Genomic DNA, 21076 nt, shown 5'->3' on the forward strand with positions numbered 1-21076 from the left:
GGCTAACGTCAGCCCTGATTTTTTAGGCATAACAAAAGCTCCCCAGTTCTTAATGTTCAAAGATTGAATCTTGAGAACTTCATAATTATGCCGCGATTTGACTCGTCTCGAGGAGTGTTTGCCCGAACTAGCAGTTGAGAATAGTCACATTTTTACAAACGACATGAGGCTGATAGTCTGATTCGACCAGTGAATTGAGTGTAGATTGTGACATGGGTCCCGAGAACTACACATGCAACCTGACATGATCACTCACAAAGGTCTAACGACCTGAGCCAGATCATGATTAGTGCTATGAAAATGTGTTTTGTACTCTACCTGTCATTCACAACTAGAAAACACTTAGAACATTTTGCTGTCGACAACTGAGAATTATTTTGCTCAGTGTTCGAATGTGACATGTGGAAAAAACATCTTATTCTAACGACCTTCTCAGATGTTATCCATTACGTTTGACAGCTGTCTTAGTCAATAAAATGAGCTTTATTTGATAGATATGTCTTTGTGCAATAAGTGTCAACCATGAACATTAAATGCAAGCCATGCTAAAATGACAGTCCCTTTTGAAGCATTAAATGTGGATTAGGGCGCATTTAATGTAGAGGAGATAATCACGCTAGTGTTAGTCAATTTTAATAAAGAGAAATACTGGTTGATTTTCACAAAGCGTGAAGGTTACTCTTCGCGCAGATAAGTGACACATGGTCACAATCAAGGGTTGGAAACGCGTTCCCGCCCAAATGTCGCTTATAAAAGAAACCAAGCGTCGTCTTCCACCTTATAAAACCTAAAGCCCATTCTAAGTTTTTTCACAATACTCAAACTTTCAGAGAGAAAAACAACATTTTTGCACTCAAAAGATTAGTTCATCCTCTTCCTGGTTGATGTGAACTCAACGCTACGACAGAGCATTCATTCCCAGCAATCAAGAGGTAAAGAAATTTCTTCTCTTTTTCATTCTTGTCAAAAAACTTAGTTTTTACAATAATGGTAGGTGTGAACATTTGGTAGGCTTAGATGATGAACATCTTGGGTAGTGTTTGAAAAGAAACACTTTAAGAGTCAAAACTTAGGGCACAGATTTTTAGAAAATCTTTCTCAAGAATTTTTAGGGTTTTTGGTGGTTGTGGAAGAGGAACCAGGGTTGTTTTACTCTTCTGAGTCATCGTACGAGGCAACTGTTAGTGTATATTAGTGTATGCCCTAGAAACCATTCGTGTTGTCGGTTTCAGAGCATTTTGTCTTGTATCTATATATATATATCATAAAGTAATAGAAGAAAGAGTTCTTCAATTTATATATGTAAATTGCTTCCTTTATTCAGTCATGCATTTAAAATAAAGTATGTATATGAATTGTCCAGATGATTCATTTAATCGGTAAATGAATTATCGAAAAGGGTTCTCTACGGAAGCAATATAATTTGGGCAACTATATTGCACAGTAGGCATACCGGATGCTTTTGAAAGATATCATGAGTTGATATAAGTATGGATGACGATGATAGTCATGTCACTAGGGCATTGGTATGGATTAACGGTTGGTGAACTGTTTTTCGAACGTGACCGAATAACGACAAATCACTTGGAAAAGCATGTAGTCAATGATTTATCGTTTGGTTATATCAGTGCACGATGTAGTCCTTTGACCTGAGACATTGTAGTCGGATCCGATATGGATGCGTATGGTTCATACGGTGTATAAGTACGAGACTAATCATGTTTCGTACAATAAAGCCTATTTGGTCATGCGTTGTTCATATGCGGAAACGAACGATGGTCAAGAGGGGATCCATTGACTCGGAAATATAGGATCGGGAGTACCGCTGACTCCATCCGGATTCGAGTTCCTAGACGAACATCGATAAATGTCGGAAAACTGAATCTCTGGCCAGAGTCTATTATTAGTCATACAAAAGTAAGTTTGTGATGACAAGTTCCGGACATATTGATCGACAATTCGGTAGAAGATCGAGTTTAGGATTTTGACGTTCCATGAATCCATACTCGATTAGGATATCTCAATGGAGGGACTTTACCTGCATGGTACGTATGATCTGAAATGGGTTCGATGAAGTATTTCTTCATCGTGGTTTAGGGACTATGGCACATTGCTAGATGTTTACCATAGTCGTTGGGCCTCCGGACAGGTTTCCGGATTCATCCAGAACCGGCTCACGGCTAATCCACGGTGGACCTACATGGTCACACCAATAGCCTTGAGAAGTTAGAGAATGATGAGAGAGAGAAATGATTATCCGAAGAGGGCTAGCACCTTCCGAGGGTAATAACGGGATTTCTATAGTAATAGTTACATAGAAAACAATTTGTGACATTTTAAGGGTTAAAATGGTCAAGCAATAATTAATTATATTTAATTATTATATCTTAAAGTGTTAAGATTAATGAGATGAACAAAAATAACCTTTTAATAGTTAAAGGGTAAAAAGGGTAAATTTATGGGTTGTTAATGTAAACTAGTTTAGTTTACATGGGCCCTTGAATAATATTGATTATTCAAAGGGTAGCATATTAAATTCGTGGGGTCCCTTTATAAAATAAGATTTTATTGGGCTTGGAAGTGAAAAATAAATAATTGCAATATTGCCCAAGTATATATAAGTGCAAAAGGTTGCATTTTTGTTCATTCTTGACTAGTTCACAAAAACACAAACCAAAACTCTCTCTCAAACCCAAGGCCACTCTCTAATCTCTCAAGGTGGTGTTAAAGTGTGGAGGTTTCATCCTTTTGAAGCTAATCTTCATCAATCCAAAGCAAAGGAGTAGGTATAATCTCTTTTCCAAGCTTTGTTTGAAAACCGGTTTTAGAATCCATGCTTTCATGCTTTCATTCTCCATCTCCACCACTCTTCATGCATGCTGATTCTTACAGTAACTTATGCAGAGTTTAAGTCATCTCTACATGTCGCCCTTTTATAGACTTTAAGAACGATGAATATCCCTAAGGTGAGAACAGTCGGAGTTGGAAGCTTGCAACCACTGGGTACCTCAATGGGTCCCGAAAAGGTGATACGGTTGATAGTTTTGAAAGAAGAAATCCAGAGCAATAGACCAGTACGCGATCAATGTAAACGTGTTCCAACACATGTCGCACACTGCTCAGGATCCTCCCGAGGGATTGGCCATGATCTCAGAAGTGATCTTTAAATGTGGAGTGAGGATACCCTTTCACCCCCTACATCAGGTCGATCCTCGACAACTTCCAAATCGTGCCATTCCAATTGATGCCAAATGCATATATGATAACGGTCGCTATGTATATCGCATTTGGCGAACACAACCTTGATGAGCCAATAGCAGAGGAACTCAGTTGGGCCTATTATTTAAAAAGGAATAAAGACTAAGATTTGTACTACCTCTTTGAGCGATCAACAATCGAGGGAGGAATATTTGGTTACCCCAACAATGTTGGGGCTTAGGAAACCAAATATTTTTTTCTTTGAGTACGATCGAGTCTGTAAATTTAAGGAGCCAAGTAGGTTTTCCTTCTAATTTCCAGATTGCTCATCTTTTAACTTTAACTTTTCCTTAATGTATTAGGCTAACAAATCTTTTGCTTTCTTACAGGAAACAAAATGACTAGATTGTTGACACTAGTTGATCGCAGCCACATTAAAGCATTTGATCGATTGCCCGACCAGAGTTGCGACGCAAGGCTACTTGTGAATATTGCCAACCTTCAGAAGTACGGGTTTTTTAGTCCCGACGTATCTTTGGACGGTTCAGCTCATAAATATTTCTTACACAGAAATTTTTTAAGTCTTTATTAACACAAGAAGACTTTTTTTGCTGACGCATCTTTATGCCATGCAGCAACTATGCCACCGTAGATCACAAAGATGACAAAGAAGCCTAAGGGGTTCACATTCCCCAAGATTAACCCAACTGAACCAGTTGGAGTGACCTCTAGTGATATCCCTGTAAGGGGGATACAAATTGGTTCCAAAGGCAACAAATGGCCGAGCGACACGAAGACATATTCTTTCTGTCATGGAGCAACATGGTAGCTCCTAGACGGTGCAAAGCCTTCATGAACTCTGATTGGTGCTTGCTGACATAGGCTAACATCAATCCTGATTTTTCAGGCATAATAATTTTTTTTAATTATTATTGAAAATAGGGTTAAATAAAGAAATTAATTGATTTTAGATTATCGGGTAATAGATTAAATAACTTTGACTAACAATAGGGTGTTGAGAGCAATTTTTGAAACCTAAGCGATTGGGTAAATATTGATATTGATATAGTTGAGGGGATCTAGTAGAACTTTCCCCGAACAAAAGTTTAAGTCACGTTTTAGAAGGTTGGGGGATGATGGTATTTTGACATTTAACTGAAATATTTGGATGGAAAGTTACCGGGTCTGGAAAGTTGGTTAATAACTAAAACCCCCAAAAATTTGATCAATTTTGTTAGTATCCTTTAATAATATCTCTTCCCCTAAACAAAGAACGAATCCATAAACCATTTAATTTAACTTAAAAAAGGGTGTAAATGTAAACCTAAATGATTATATAATATAAAAGTCAAAAGAAATATTAATAGTCGTTGAGAGATAAAAATGCGTCAAAAGTCATAACACATAAAAAGAAAAGAACCAAAAAAAAAAAAAAAAAAAAAAAAAATCAATCAACTGATCAAAAGAATGGTATTTTTTTTAAGACTTTGATAATCGGTTTAAAAATATAAAATTAAATATGTGATTTATTTATGCTCACTCTTATTTGTAACAAACATGTCAAAATTTCAAGTTAGAAAGATTTAGTAATCTTCACCAAAAAATAATGTTTGATCTATGTGTTACATTGCATAGTAAGTGAAATAATTAAATATGAAATATCAAAATCTGTATAAAAGAGATTATATTCATTAAACCTTTTTTCACAAAAAAAAAAAAAAAAAAAAATGAAGAAAAAAATAGAGAGAGAGTCATTTGATTGGACGTACTAAAATACAACATAACTAAAATAATTTTTAATTTACAATTTTGGAATTTTATTAATTAAAAAGGATTGAATAGTTATTTTGAATATTTTGAAACCGTATCATAATTGTCAATATCATAAAAGATAATGAGTAATGCTACATTTACACCACTCTTTTACACAATTTTTATTACATCATGATGTGACTATACCACAACCGTATAAATTCTATTATAATATTAAAAATTTTAAATAATTAAAATTTTGTGTGATTGAGGCATATATCACATCATGATGTAATGAAAATGATGTAAAAAAGTGGTGTAAATATATAATTACTGAAAGATGAGTAATGCTACATTTACACCACTCTTTTACACCATTTTTATTACATCATGATGTGACTATACCACAACCACATAAATTCTATTATAATATTAAAAATTTTAAATAATTAAAATTTTGTGTGATTGAGACATATATCACATCATGATGTAATAAAAATGATGTAAAAAAGTGGTGTAAATATATAATTACTGAAAGATAATAAGTGAGGGTATAATAAACTTGTGAATATCATAAACTCCTTTTTTTTGTTAAATTACTTTTAAGTTTCCTATTTTTGTCCTTTTGAAACTTGCGTTCCTTTCTAATTGTTTTTATAAAAACTGTCTTCATTTTGATTTTCTTCCTACATGATAATTGATTGAAATTAATTTTCTCCCTTTAAATTATCACATTTATTAAAATACTAAATGTAGCATTACTATAAAATGGCATGTTGGATGAAGATTATGTTATTGTTACCCAAATTTTTTTAATGAGTATTCATATAGAAGTATACATACCTCGTATAGAAAATATTTTTATTAATAAACATAACACACTAGGGGTGTTCAAAACCGGGTACTTGAACCGGTTTGGACCTTTTCCCATCGGAGCCGAATATTCAGGTCATACTTAAGGGTACCCAATAACCGACTTGGTTAATTTTTGCAAGTGACCTAGCACCCGAACTGAATATTCGGGTACCTCAAATATTAATACCCAAACTCGAACCAAATTTACAGGTACCCGAACCGGTTTGGACCTTTCCCGACTGACCCTAACATTCGGATCATACTCTAAAGGTACCCGATAACTGACCCGGCTAATTTTTGCAAGTGACTTGGTACCCAAACCGAATATTCGTGTACCTCAAATATTAATACCCAAACCTGAACCGAATTTATGGGTACCCAAATTTTTCGGTTCGGTTCGGGCTTCAGGTAATTTGAACATCCTTGGAACACACTAGACTAATCAATGCTTAAACAAGCAAAAATATTTAACTAATTGGCATTAAAATAAACTAAAAATAGAAAAGAGCCATTTAATATAACAGACATTTTATTTCTAATTTTACAAATTAATCAAACATTTGATTAAACATTGCAACTAAAATGTAAAAGATTATAACCAAATGCTCCTTTGATGCTGTACGTTTTCCTCTATCTTCTCTATCATTATCACTATACCTTTGTGTCTCTACGTCTGAGCATCATCAAAGTCAAATAAATAAATAAATAAGGCCGAACGACTTGTGCATACCCAAAGTTTACCGTAACGATAAGTTGGTACCTAAAAGGTTTTGAAACGATAAATAGGTACCTTCTGTTATATTCTGTTAATGATTTTTATTTATTAATAGTGAAAAGACTAAAATGCCCTTTAAAGTTTCAATTTTTGTTTTTTATAAATTTAAAAATTTCTAAAAAACCCCCTAGGTTTGCTAATTTAATTAAACACCCCCATATATAAAAAGTTTGTTAAATGACAAAAACACCCCCACCACCCCCAATGCCAGATTCTGGCCACCATCGCCGGAATTTGGCCGGAAAACTGTATTACGACACAGATCCGTCGGATCTGTGCCGTAAAGTACCGATCTGGCCTTTTCCGGTCAGATCCGCCACGGATCTGGCCGGAAAAGGCAAGATCTGGCCGTCGAAGCAGCAGCCAGATCTGGCCTTTTCCGCCATGATCGCGTTGCTGATCTGGCCGGAAAAGGCCAGATCTACTGCCAGATCTGGCCTTCGACGCCGCATATGGAGTTTTGCGGCGTCGACGGCCAGATCTAGCCGAGATCTGGCCTTTTCCGGCCAGATCAGCCACGATCTGGCCGGAAAAGGCTAGATCGACGCGTTACGACACAGATCCGACGGGTCTGTGTCGTAACGCAACTTTCGGCCAGATTCCGCGGTGTGCCGGAATCTGGCACTTGCGGTGGGGGGTGTTTTTGTTATTTTATAAATTTTTATATATTGGGTATTTAGTGAAATTTGTAAACTTAGGGTTTTTTTGAAATTTTAAATTTATAAAAACTAAAATTCAAACTTTTAAGGGCATTTTAGTCTTTTCACTATTAATAACAGTAAAAACAGAAATCACTAACAAATGACGGTATGCTCTATTGTCATTTCAAAACCTTTTGGTGTACCAACTTGTCGTTACGTATCTTGGGTATGTGTAAGTCGTTCTCCCAAAATAAAAATAAAAATAAACAATAAATTAATTTTTTTTTTTTTTGTCTATTATCTTATGCTGGAATAACTAATTGCCTCTGAGATTTTAGCTAATCTAACCCTATCCATTTGTTTTCGAAACTAACAGTTGGCAAAAAAATTACTACTCATTAATTTTTTTAGAATCCAGAAATCCCTTGGAACTTGCTTCTACTCAATTATAGAACTCTTAGGGAAACATTATAACAAATTAGCTGACATATAATGTGAAATTATCTACATTTATAAACTTCGGCGATGCTATCATTGCCTTTTTTCGTATTCTCCATTGTTTATCGGCTAATCAATTACATTCATATGATTAAATATAACATAATGCAAGATAATTACTACAACATGTAAGGCTTTTCTTGTTGATATATATGGGAGTTATGTATACATTACTGATTTTTTTTTTCATCTAGAACTGGTTTAGGCTCAGGGCTATAGCTAGCTAGTTTCATAGAAGTTGGCAATGCAGTGAATCAAGCTTGTTTTTGTTTACCTTTGGCTCAACTGGGCACCTCTCAGGTTGTCTCACTATAAAATATATCTGTGGTGATGTGCGTTATGTTTTGCCGAAGGGGAGTCAACATTTGTTATAAGAGTCAAAGAAGTCAATTAAAATAGGGTGCAGCAAGTGACGTCGTTTCAAATAAGGATAACTTCTATTGCCGTGTCATTTGATCCTTCTTTCTTGCAAGCATCTCTCTCATTCTCATTCTCTTTTGTGAAGCATGGAAATGGTAAGAATCATTTTAGTTATTCATCTCACGGTTGGAAAATTGCTTCATACAAGTGGAGACTAATCTAGGAGTGCACTCTTGTGTATAAATCAATCTTGTTGGCTGTGGAGAAAGATAGAGCATTCATAGAGGAGCCTAAGGGTTTCTATTCGGGTGTGTTTCTTCTTTGTTTTCTTTACCTTAAATTTCTGTAATACTTGGCCTCTTGATGATCAATGATATCCTATTTTGAGCTTTGGAGAGTGATGTAGGCTGCAAAGCCGACCACATAAATTGTTGTGTTACTGTTCTTGCTTTCATTCCTTTATTTCCTGGCTTGATTTTGGTTATCTTGCTTTATCTTGATTTGATCTGTTTAATCGGGCAACTGATTTCTTCCTAACCATCCTGTGATAATTCTTTAGACTCTTAACATATCTCCAGCACTTTCATACAGTCCTGATTCCGATGCCATGTCCACAAAGCATGAGTCTCATTTTTCACCTCAAACCATCGTATTGCCATTACTATTCAGAAAATTGAATGTCAATATAGATTATTCAACTGAAGCATCTATTAAGTATTTTGGAAGGCTATTAAAGGATCCAAGTACTACGTAGCAAGTTGTAATGTTAATGGAATGGAACTATAAACTTATAATGTTATTGATTTCAAAGCTCTGCTGCTTGTTTTCATCTATATACACCTAATTTAATTCACCAGGCAATAGGAGAAATTAATCGGGAATTGGAAATGTTGAGTTTGTGTATTATTGCGTGTGAAGCAAAGAGACAGAGAGTGAGACTGACCTCTAGAATACCATGACCAAAGCTCTTTCGCGATAAGCACTATAATTAGGCTGCGGTCCCAGCAAAATTTACCAACCGTTGGCCTGATGTAAAATTGAATGCACAGAAGCCACCTAGTATTTTATCTGGAGTGCTTGATGGTTTCGGACAGTTTCCGTCTTCATCAGCATGTGTAATCGCCATTTTTTCTTGATTGCCACCATCACCTACTGTTATACAGACAGGACCACAGGGGTCTAAAGTGTAGTTATATACTCAGTTTGATCTCTCATAGGCATGAACCTGTTAAATGTGTCCATCCTTTAATATGCAAATAATTTTGTGAAATTAAACAGAATGACAGGGTATGACATTACGCACTTACATTTCCATTGAAACTATGTCAACACTATACTTGTATAGTAATTCTTCCATTGCTACTCTCTACATTCGGCTTCTCTGCAATGCGCGGTGTAGGTGCTATACCAAGGAGGGTGCCACGTCGCCACCAACCATGGAGTCACTTGTCTATCAACCTTAGCCAAGTCTCTTTTCACACCACTTGTATTGTTCCTCTGTAGTAGAGAAATTTGAACAGGATCATTAGCCACAATATGTACTGAATATGGAATACAGAAAGAGAAGGACATAGTTGACGGGAATAACTGGTGACGACCATGAGTTCACCTGTTGGTCATAGGAAATGTATGCACCAAGCATGATAAAATGTATCCCGCCTGCTTGAAATAATAGAATGTCGATGGGACCCGCTCTCTTTGTAAGGGAATGCAAATCGAGAACTGTAAAGACAAAAGTCTTATTTTCAGCCTGCTCTTCATACTCATGGTTCCCTTCATACAACCATTATTGGAACTTTAGACAATAGAGGCTGCATATATCTGTTAACAAACCAAATCTCAGAAATGGCAGAAGCAATCTCTTAACTTTTTATGACTTGCTTTAATAAGTTTCCGAAATCAAAAAAATGAAAGAATCAGAGAACACAAGTATGATTTTTTACCTTCCCTAATAATCCCAACGAGGCTGATAGGTTTCGTGAATGGGAGTTCGCGGAAATGACAAGAATAACAATCGGCCCCAGTTCCTTAGTAAGATACAACTTGGCATAACTTACATCCACCAACCAAGAATAATACAGATGGTTGCTTATCATGTGGCTGACTGTTGAAGTTGTTGTGTAAGTGGCCCCAGGTCCCCCAATGCAATTCTACTTGGGTAACTCTCGTGATTGGACACCTGGTATTGAAGGATCTCCACATTGATAATAATACAAGGTATTGGGTTTCACCCTGCCCAAACCACTAATGAACATGTGAATTACCTCTCAAAATTTGTAAGAAAATGTATATGAATACTTTCGGTCTATAGGATCTATATAAATTAAGGGAAGACTCAATTTTGAGCAGGATTTATATTTAAAAAAAAAAAAAAAAAAAAAAAAAAGACAGAATATATCAATTTGGTATAACATTAGAAAGAGTATTATAATTGTAGTTATTCCCCTTAGACGAACATGGTGTATGATTTCGGAAGTGTAGTTTTTAAGGCCTTCAAAGGATAAGTTGACTATAAACTTGGGAATACCCTGCTGCCGGATGAATCAGTGGAATCTTAGCATTCCATATGACAAAGCTTGCCACAGATTTTGGATCTAATGGTTGTATGTTGTCACCATTTGAGTCCCCTGAAGTTCAATCCGAGCTTTATCAGTCAATTAGATTCTAGGACAGTGAAGTGACCATATATAATAGCCCACATAAGATAAGATTCAATGATTATCTGTATGAATAAATCATTTTATGCATTAATGTTTCCTTCTATATATTCCTTCACTAAGGGGATCATTCCATTGTTATCTAAGTCCTGGTACGTAGAATCTTCCCATAAATTAGAAAAAAAAATAGAAAATTTTAAAAGAAAAGGAAATTTTGATTGATCAGATAGCCTCATTTTTACAATATTAGTAACATTTTGGTTCCTTAATCACAATTTATTCCTAATTTCTATTCTAATGCGAGAGTACTTATTAAGTGATTGATTCATACTTTCCATAAATTTTTGCAGAGATTATTATCTGTTAATGCAATTAATATCTCTCCATGTTGATTTCTCTATTTATGCATACAAAATACCTTTACAACCCATTTACAAGTAAACTCACTGACTACCTTAAGTTGCTAAAACACAAAAAATAAAAAAATAAAATAAAAAACTTAATTTATGGCAATACTAGAAATGTCGATGGTCCAAAAAATGAATAAATAAAGCTACAATAAGAAAATTCAACTGATGAAAGTAGGAGACCTGTGGTCCTAGTACCCAAACGGATCATAGGTTGAAGAGAGAGAGACGGAGATTTGTTCAGCGCAAATCCCTGGACGTTCGCCGATCTGAACAGAGTCGGGGGAAGCAAGTCAATGGCGTTTCCTCGGAAACTCTTGTCGGAGGTTTCGTAGAGGCTTGAAAGGTCGGTCAAGAGTATGGAAATATGAAATAATCTCTACTACTACACTTAATCTCAATACAAATGAAACCCAAGCGCAACTACAGTATTGAGACACTTTTTGCTCTTCGTTATATTCATGCAAGCACAGGAGGTTGCATATGGAGATGTGTGTGAGAATGAGAGATGAACAATTGAAGAGTGGCTTTTAGGCTAAGTAATATAATCTTAGGTGAGCGTTTCGGGTACCCTCCATTTTTCGGGGGAACCGGAACCGGAACCGCACAGTACAATTCTTCAATTCAAGGAACTGGAACCTAAAATGCAGGTTTCGGTTCCTTTCCGTATCCTATAAAAAATAATTACCCCCTTAGTTTTAAAAAAATGATAAAAATATCTTAAAAGTTTACATACACCCCCTAACAAATCATATTGGGTTTAGGGTTTAATTATATGTAATATATAATTAATTAAATTGTTAATCATTTAATTAAGTATGTATTATTGTTGTTATAGAATGTTAAATTATTAGTAATCATACCATAAATTTATAATGTAATGTTACATTAATAAATTCTAATCATTTAATTAAGTATTGTGTAATTAGTAATTTACTAATGTTCATAATATAGGTCATAATCATTAAGTAATCATTTATTATCTATGTTATATTAATTAATGATCATACTAATAGTATAATGTAATGTTATAATGAATAAGTAATCAACTATAAATCTATAATTTAATATTAATTTTAATTAAATTCAATCATTTAATTATATACTAATTTTTATATGGAATGTTTAATTGATTAAGTAATCATATTTAACTATATAAGGTAATGTTATAATTAATTAAATTTTAATCGTTTAATAGATAATGATAATATAGTAAATTCTAATGCTTATAATGTATGTTATAAATTCATAACTATTATTAATCATTAACTATGTAATGCTATAATTAATAAGTGATCATAATGTAATGTAATATAATAATGTTATAATTTAATTAGTATTATTTAACTATAATTAATGCTTAATTAATATTTATAATGAATGTTTATAAGGTTGTTATAATTATTAAATTTCTAATCATTTAATTAAGTATTATGCTAATGTTTATGTAGTAAATTAGTAATTACTAATGTTTAAACATAATCATAACTCATAATCAATTAAGTAATCATTTAATTATGTGATCATACTATATATAAGTTATAGTGAATAATAATCAGATTATAGATATTAATGTTATATCTAAATTATTAAAATTTTAATCATTTATTATTATGTAATAAATAATAATGTAGTAAATTACTAATGTTTATAATGTGATTTTATAATTACAGCAATGCTCCAGACACCGGTGTTTTTACACCGAATTTTGTACCAGCTGACGTGTGTGCTGACTCAACCATCCAAATCTCCCACGTGTTTGGCGTTATTGAATTTGATCTAATGAACGCCGTCCATAACATATGGACGGCCGTTCACTCATATGGACCCTCGTCCATATTATGGATGGGTCCATTTACTATGGACGGCGTCCCTAAGGGACACCGTCCCACCTCTAATTAAAATAAAAAAAGAAATTAAAAAGTTTTAGGTTTATTTAAACTTTTAAAATAAAAATTAGAATTAAAAACGTTTTAGGTTTATTTTGCACTTTTGGGGAAATCTGTTTGAAAAAAAACGGCGGCGGTCTTCTTCTTCTTTCTTCCATCTGAGCTCTGGTTCGTTTGGTTCTTCATCCCATCTGCGCGCTCTGGTTCTTGTCTTCTCATCTCAAAAAGCAAATCAGCCGCGGTAATAAGATACCTGTTCTCAATTTTATTTTCTATTTTTTTTTTTTTTTTTTGTTGATGAATGTGTTGGATTTACTTTTGTGTTTAATGAGTTGATTTGTAAAGAGAAATCCAGTCCATTTGGTGGATTGGTTTGTGTGATTGACAATAGAAGTGTTCTGTTTTGAGTGTTTTTGGCTTGGAAAAGCTTACATTTTGGGTGTTTGTGTGATCTACTCTATGTAAGGCCGTTTGTTGGATGTGTTGCTTACACTTTCGTTTTTCAATTTTTTTTCAATATTATCATGATACAATTAATTAAGCCTACAAAATACTGTCAATGTGTTAAACAATCAGAGTTGGGAGCTTGAACTACCAATGCAGGCTTAAACATATGTTTTTGTCAGTAGACACTGTAATGCAAACACTCAGTTTATTTATTTATTTATTTTTTTTGTTGCTGTTGTTCCTAATTGATTGAGTAAGTTGGAAATAAGGATTTAAAGCATTTTTGCTGAAGGTTTAATGTTCAAATTTGAAGTGGATTGAGTTGAGCTGCAGGTTTATAAGTTGAGTTGGAGTTGATTTGAATTGATTTGAATATGGTGTTTTTTTACTGTTTCATTCACAACCATTGTTTCCTTAACTCTTTGCCATTATCAATATGCATTTTCCATTATTCTGAGTTGTCGTTGGATTTGGTGTTGGAATCTTGCGGAATGGTGCTGGTTATTGTATTGTCGCATTTGAGTTGTGTGTGTGTTTTTAAGTTGATAGAGATCGTTTGAAGGTGCCGAGTTCCATCAGTTTAGACTTTTATGTCGACCGAAATTTACATGTATGGTGGCTGTTTTATATGCATTTATGGTTTGCAATTTTGTTGAATAAAGCATGATATGGAGGCTGGAATTACATGCTTCTAGACTGCATATTTTGGGCAAAAATGCATTCCAGACCAGTAATTCCAGCCTCCAATTCATGGTTCTGGACTGCATGTTTCCCAAATTTGCAGGTAAAGGTGGCTAAAATCCCAGCCACCTTTACCTGCTCAATTGGGCAAAAATGCAGTCTAGAACCATGAATTGGAGCTGGAATTACATGGTTCTGGACTGCATTTTTGCCCAAATTATGCAGTCCAGAACCATATAATTCCAGCCTCCAATTCATGGTTCTGGACTGCATGTTTGCCCAAATTATGTAGGTAAGGTGGCTAAAAGGTGGCTAAAATCCCAGCCACCTTTACCTGCATCAATTGGGCAAAAATGCAGTCCAGAACCATGAATTGGAGGCTGGAATTACATGGTTCTGGACTGCATTTTTTGCCAATTTATGCAGGTAGGTGGCTGGGATTTTAAATTTAAAATCCCAACCACCTTCTCCTGCATAATTTGGGCAAAATGCAGTCCAGAACCATGTAATTCCACCTCCAATTCATTGTTCTGGACTGCATTTTTGCCCACATTATGCAGTAAAGGTGCTAGGATTTTAAATTTAAAATGCATCTTAACACATAACCAAAGAAATCCCATTCAACACATACAAAATCAACAGCTCTTAATATGACTCATACCAATGTGGATTAATTTTGATAGTATACTGTAAAAGTGGGATACATGGTTATGGTGTATGTGTTTGTGATAGTACTTATGGATATGTTTTTTGCAGGGTTTTAGAGGGAAGCAGAAAGGTAAGAGCAAAAAACACAAGCACTCCGATGCAGGCTCTTCGTCATCTGAGTCCATTTCGAGATAGGCAACAAAAAGCAATACAAAGAGATGGCGAAAAGATATTTGTCTTGGAAGAAGTTTGGATATAGAATTTATAGTGTTTGGGTTAGGTGAGATAATGGTTGGATCCGTATTTTGAAATGGAGCAGTTGGCGAGTATTACATATGACGGATATAAGCATTTGATTTACGAGTTTTTTTAGTAGTTTGGAAGTTGTGGAGACAAGTACTGATGATTTACCGCCATATACACGTTTTTTAGATTAAAGAATCAGAATTGTGTAGTAAGGCACAGGACTTAGCAAACTGGATAGGGATTGATTTTGAAGGTTTATAGCGTACCCAAAATGTGGGATTCCAGACACGTTGCGGATGTTTCTGGAATAGGGGTTTATCACCACGGTGAAATCTACGAAGTTAAGAAATCCTGCCATGGAGAGTTTTTCACAGATTTCAACATTCACATTTAATGGAAGGAAGAGCACAATGGGAATGTGACAGTGAGGATTTATTGTTGATGGAAGCAGCAGTAACAGGAAGCAAGTAAATTCAGCTCAGTTATTGATTAAAAAGTTGGGAGAGATAAAGCAGAAAAATGTGACATTTATTGGGGGATGATTGTACGCTAATATGTCAAAAGTTGGTTTTCAGACCACCCCTTTAGATGAAGCCAATAAGATAACGTTTTCTGCAATAATTTGTGTGGATGTCACATTGTCTAAAATGGGTTTGATTAAAAGAATGTGACGAGAATGGTTGTTGATTAGGGTGAAATTGAGGGAGAGCAACGGTGCATGGAGGTGTCCCTATTCCAGAAGGGAAAATGAAGGGCGAGTCTATATGCGGAAAGAAGAAACGAGTATGAACCTGGATCTTCTCAGATGGTAGATAAATGTCTTCTCAAACCTTAGATGAAATAGTAAGCAGAATTGATCGGATTGAGGTTTCAAGAAAGATTTTTCACATATTGAGAGAAATGCAAGAACAACCAGTCTAAAGTGATTTCAACTCGTTCCCATCAAGAATAAAGAAACGGTTGACATCCTTGGGAACGCATGACAGAAATATCCAACATGTGAGAAATTCTCACCCCTCGCCCTCCTCCAGTCACCTCTACCCCCTACATAGATGAAGAACTACTGAACAATCTCTGTCTTCTCACATTTGTATAGTTAATTGGGGCACCGACTACGAATGTTAATTGTAATTATGAGTAGTTCAAATACTGAATTGTATGTACAGAAATGTTAATTAATAAAGTTTGATTTCACAATATATTCTCAATTAGCTGAACTTCTCCAATTTCATATGACTGTTAATTTTTAGTATAAATGTTATGTATGAAGATTATAGTGGCCCAGTATATCTGAAATGAAATGTAGAATAATCTGAAATAAAATGTGACGATAATATATACTGAAAACATCAAATAAGGATAATATATACATTTAGTTATTATTTGAATTCAACACACCCTACAATCACATGTACTCTTACCCAACTAGCAACAGAATAATCAATAAAACAACTGATGCCAAAAAAATATCAATACCCTAAATCTGAAAGAAATGTAGAAATCTGAAATGAAATATACGTATATATACTGAAAACATTCCGAATAAGGATAATATATACATTTCTATTATTATTATGTTCAAACCCTACAACCAACAGTCTACTCTTACCCAATCGCAACAAAAGAATAGACAAAACAACTGATTCGGCATATAGCTCAACTGCATTCATCAGAAATTACCACAATGCAAGTAATTTCTACCGAATACAAATGCAACAATGCTCCAACCAGTGGACATATCAAATCTCTCCCAACGAAACATGTTCATCATTTACATCTTCCTGTCCAGGACATAAATTACTATTTGCTTCGAGATTCTGAACCGGACCAGTGGACACTGTCAATGTTTAATAACCCAATTTAGCACATGTTATAGAAAACTCAAGGTTTTTACAATTATCCAACATACATAACACATACCTAGTAGCAACAATATCATTTGACAACACTTGAGTTCCCAATACAGTTTCAGCAATGTTGGCTCGGTCTGCTGATGATTCTTTCCCTATACGAACACTAATAATCATTATATTTATAATAAACTTCAAATACGTAAATAATCTTTAAAAATAAATATCATGTCGAAGGGTGTATAACTCATACCAAGTCTTTGTTTTTGGAGTTTTTGATTTTTAGCTCTCAAACAATTTCGTCAACCTGTATTGTTTTCTTTTGCATGGAGGACGACCTTTGCTGCGAGCTACCCGTGGACTATTTTAGACTATTCCCTCTTTCTGAGGATTGTCCCCCTCTTACTAACAAACCCCCCCTCATCTTCCTTCTGCTCCAACTGATTTTTCACTCCAGTAATCAATTCCATCAACATGTTACAGTCTTCCTCATTATTTGATGCCATATCACTACTGTCAACATTAGATAGACAACTTCTCAAAACGATGTCCTTCAACATTTGTGCTCCACCTATTATACTTACCTGATTTCGTATGACATCTTTTTATGTTTTTCCTCCAACGCCGTAGAATGTACTATCGGAATGTGTGAAACCCTTTTATGAATCAACACAATAAGGGCATTCTGCATAAAATCCCTTTGAACTCAAACAAATGACAATTGCAGTGAATATCACATGAAATTTCTTCAAAGTAACCAGAAAGGGAACACGCCGATTACTATCTCCAAACCAATACTTCTAAAACCTGATACTCCTCATACGAATCGGACTTTTTCAGAAAAGATAATTCACTAAATCTTCCCGCATCTCTTCTTGAAACTCTTTAAATTTTGCGTTGTGTATGCATTTTGAAATTGTTTCTCAATGGGGTAATTCGTTATGCATGGTATCCAAGACTTGAAATTCTAAAATCAGCCTCCCTCTCATTTTCCACTTTATCTCGCAATGCATTATCATATTGTTCCACAAATTGTTTCAATGTTGTTTTGGAATTTACATATCTTCGAAAAATGCATGCATACTTTCACTACGTTGGGTGAGACATACCGCCCCAGAATGTATCTTTAAGAAATGCAGGCACCCAACGTACTCTTTCTTATCAATCCAGATACCATTCATTCTCATGAAGTGTCACATCAATGAATTTGTTCCCGCATTCAAACTCTTCACGTGCCAACGAATCATACACAATATTTGTAACGTAAACTTTATAGTTTCATATTCGTTATACCCTCTTAACTTCTCAGGCAGTTTCTTCATATATGCCACAAACACCACCTATGTCTTGTACTAGGGAAACCATCTCAATTGCATTTGCATGGCCTTCTTGATCGTGATAATTCCATTAGGAGCAACATCCATGCATTCAAGCCAAGAACGAAAAGCCATACAAAGTTCTGTTGTCCTCATGTGAAATTAACCACAACCTAACAATGTCGAATGTCCATGATGATCAAACCCCACAAAAGCCGCAAATGGCATATCATACTTGTTCGTTAGATACGTTGTGTCGAAAGTCACAACATCACCAAAATCTTTATGGCGGCCCTACATCTAGCATCAACCCATAGCCACATTCTTCAATCAACTCTCTTCATCTACATCAATCATGTACCAAAATTGGAATTCTCCTTTTGCATTTCATAAAATACTCTAGCACTGCCGAAGCATCTCCAACTCCAAGTCGTAGCCTTCTAACTTTTTCAATGTAATTCTACAATCTTTTTGTAGAAACGACAAATTCTCTACACTCTGCCTCAACTGAACATGACTGAAATTTTACACGGTCTAATCCCAGCCTGATCATTAACTTCAAGCCTCCTTTTCACAAAAGGCTGTATCGTTCTTTTACTTTGAAATATCTTCTTTTCGTCGGACTTGTAAGCTCATGGTTGTTCAAGCACAACTGACTTAATTTCCCATTTGTATTCACCATTCAAAGTTGCACTAATCCGACTCTTACAATCTGTTTTTGTGCAACGGTTGTTTTTTCAAGGTATTTCTGCATTTACTTCTCTCCTTCCCAGAACGAACACGCCACTGTCACGTATCTCATAATTCCATCATCTCCTTCTTTGACGTACGTACATTGCTTCAAAACCCATTTTATTCCCATACCTTCTGTAATACTTCACCAAACTATCAACTGAATCAAACACCATTCCAATTGAGGCTCCACTTCTTCCTCTGCACATCCCGCTTCTAATTCATCACATTCATTTCTTTTCAATGGTTTTATAATAATAAATTAAATGTAAACGCATCATAATAACAATACAATACACCATATTTAAAAAGTTTCTAAAACATTTACACCCAACATCATTGAAACGAGGCAAACTGGACTCTTCCATATTCAGTTATTTCATGCACAACTAATACCAGTTTTTTACGTTCACAAAGAATCAGTCACAACTGTCACCAACAAATATTATCTATCAAACATGTATTCAATCCATTCAAACATATATTCAATCTAAAATAGAATATAAAATAAGTCAAAAATTCTTTACCTTCACAAACAAATCCTAGCTTTAGCAGTTTTGATATTTACTTTTGTTTCAAGGTTATCTCTGTAGGACGAGATATTGCTGCTAGTGCTTGGACGAGATATTGCTGCTGGTGCTTGGCTGTTGAGGAAGTAACCAGCGTCAAGGAATCATAACATGCAAGAAGGAGAAGCTAAGAAAACTAAATGGCGCAGACGAAGAACAGAAGATAAACAAATGATGGAGATGAAGGAAAAGAGAAGAAAAAAATTTGGCGCTTAAATGAAGCGTATTAGGCAAGCCATTCGTTATTATTAATTAAAAAAAAAATTTTTAACAAATATGGACGCTAGTCCATGTATTTTGGACGGCCGTCCTAGTAGATGGACTGGCGTCCATGTAGTTTGGACGGTCGTCCCTAGTAGATGGATGCCAGTCCATATACTAGGGACGGCCGTCCATATTTACATTATATTAAAAAAAAAAATTAATAATAAAAAAATTTTACAAACTGGGGACGGCCGTCCATCATTTAGGGATGGCTGTCCCTAAAATGTGGACGGTCGTCCTGATAATTCTAAGGGGGACGGTCGTGCCGGTCCATGTATGGGGACGGCCGTCCAAATTAGCAGGACGACCGTTCATCATTTAGGGACGGCCAACCCATATAGGGGGACGGCCGTCCAAATTAGCAGGACGGCCATCCATCTCTATGGACGCCCGTCCAACATATTATATGGAATGGACGCCCGTCCTGATAATTTGGACGGCCGTCCCCCTTATGTCTGTTTTCAATCGGTCCAACGTGGCGGCTTCCACGTGTTTCGGTGCAATTTTTCGGTGCAACTTTTCAGTGGGTATAGCATTTTTGATAAATTTATAACTAATTAAGTAATAATTTAACTATGTAATACTATAATTAATTAAGTGATNAATTCAAACTTTTAAGGGCATTTTAGTCTTTTCACTATTAATAAACAGTAATAAACAGAAATCACTAACAGAACATGACGGAAAGTACCTATTTGTCATTTCAAAACCTTTTGGGTACCAACTTGTCGTTACGATGAATCTTGGGTATGTGTAAGTCGTTCTCCCAATAAATAAAAATAAAAATAAAACAAATAAATTAATTTTTTTTTTTTTTTGTCTATATAATCTTTATGCATTGGAATAACATAATTGCCTCTGAGATTTTAGCTAATCTAACCCAATATCCATTTGTTTTCGAAACTAACAGTTGGCAAAAAAATTATCTACTCATTAATTTTTTTAGAATCCAGAAATCCCTTGGAACTTGCTTCTACTCATATTATAGAACTCTTAGGGAAACATTATAACAAATTAGCTGACAATATAATGTGAAATTATCTACATTTATAAACTTCGGCGATGCTATCATTGCCTTTTTTCGTATTCTCCATTGTTTATCGGCTAATCAATTACATTCATATGATTAAATATAACATAATGCAAGATAATTACTACAACATGTAAGGCTTTTCTTGTTGAATATAATGGGAGTTATGTATACATTACTGATTTTTTTTTTCATCTAGAACTGGTTTAGGCTCAGGGGCTATAGCTAGCTAGTTTCATAGAAGTTGGCAATGCAGTGAAT

The 21076-nt window shown here is 34.9% G+C and overlaps 1 pseudogene; it reads right to left on the bottom strand.

Annotated features, from left to right (window-relative positions):
* Positions 1-7948: 7948 nt before the first annotated feature.
* Positions 7949-14433, bottom strand: LOC116142278 (annotated as a pseudogene).
* Between the last annotated feature and the right edge of the window lie 6643 nt (positions 14434-21076).

Source organism: Pistacia vera, unplaced genomic scaffold (genome assembly GCF_008641045.1).
Source record: "Pistacia vera cultivar Batoury unplaced genomic scaffold, PisVer_v2 Contig406, whole genome shotgun sequence".
In the NCBI taxonomy this organism is placed as follows: Eukaryota; Viridiplantae; Streptophyta; class Magnoliopsida; order Sapindales; family Anacardiaceae; genus Pistacia; species Pistacia vera.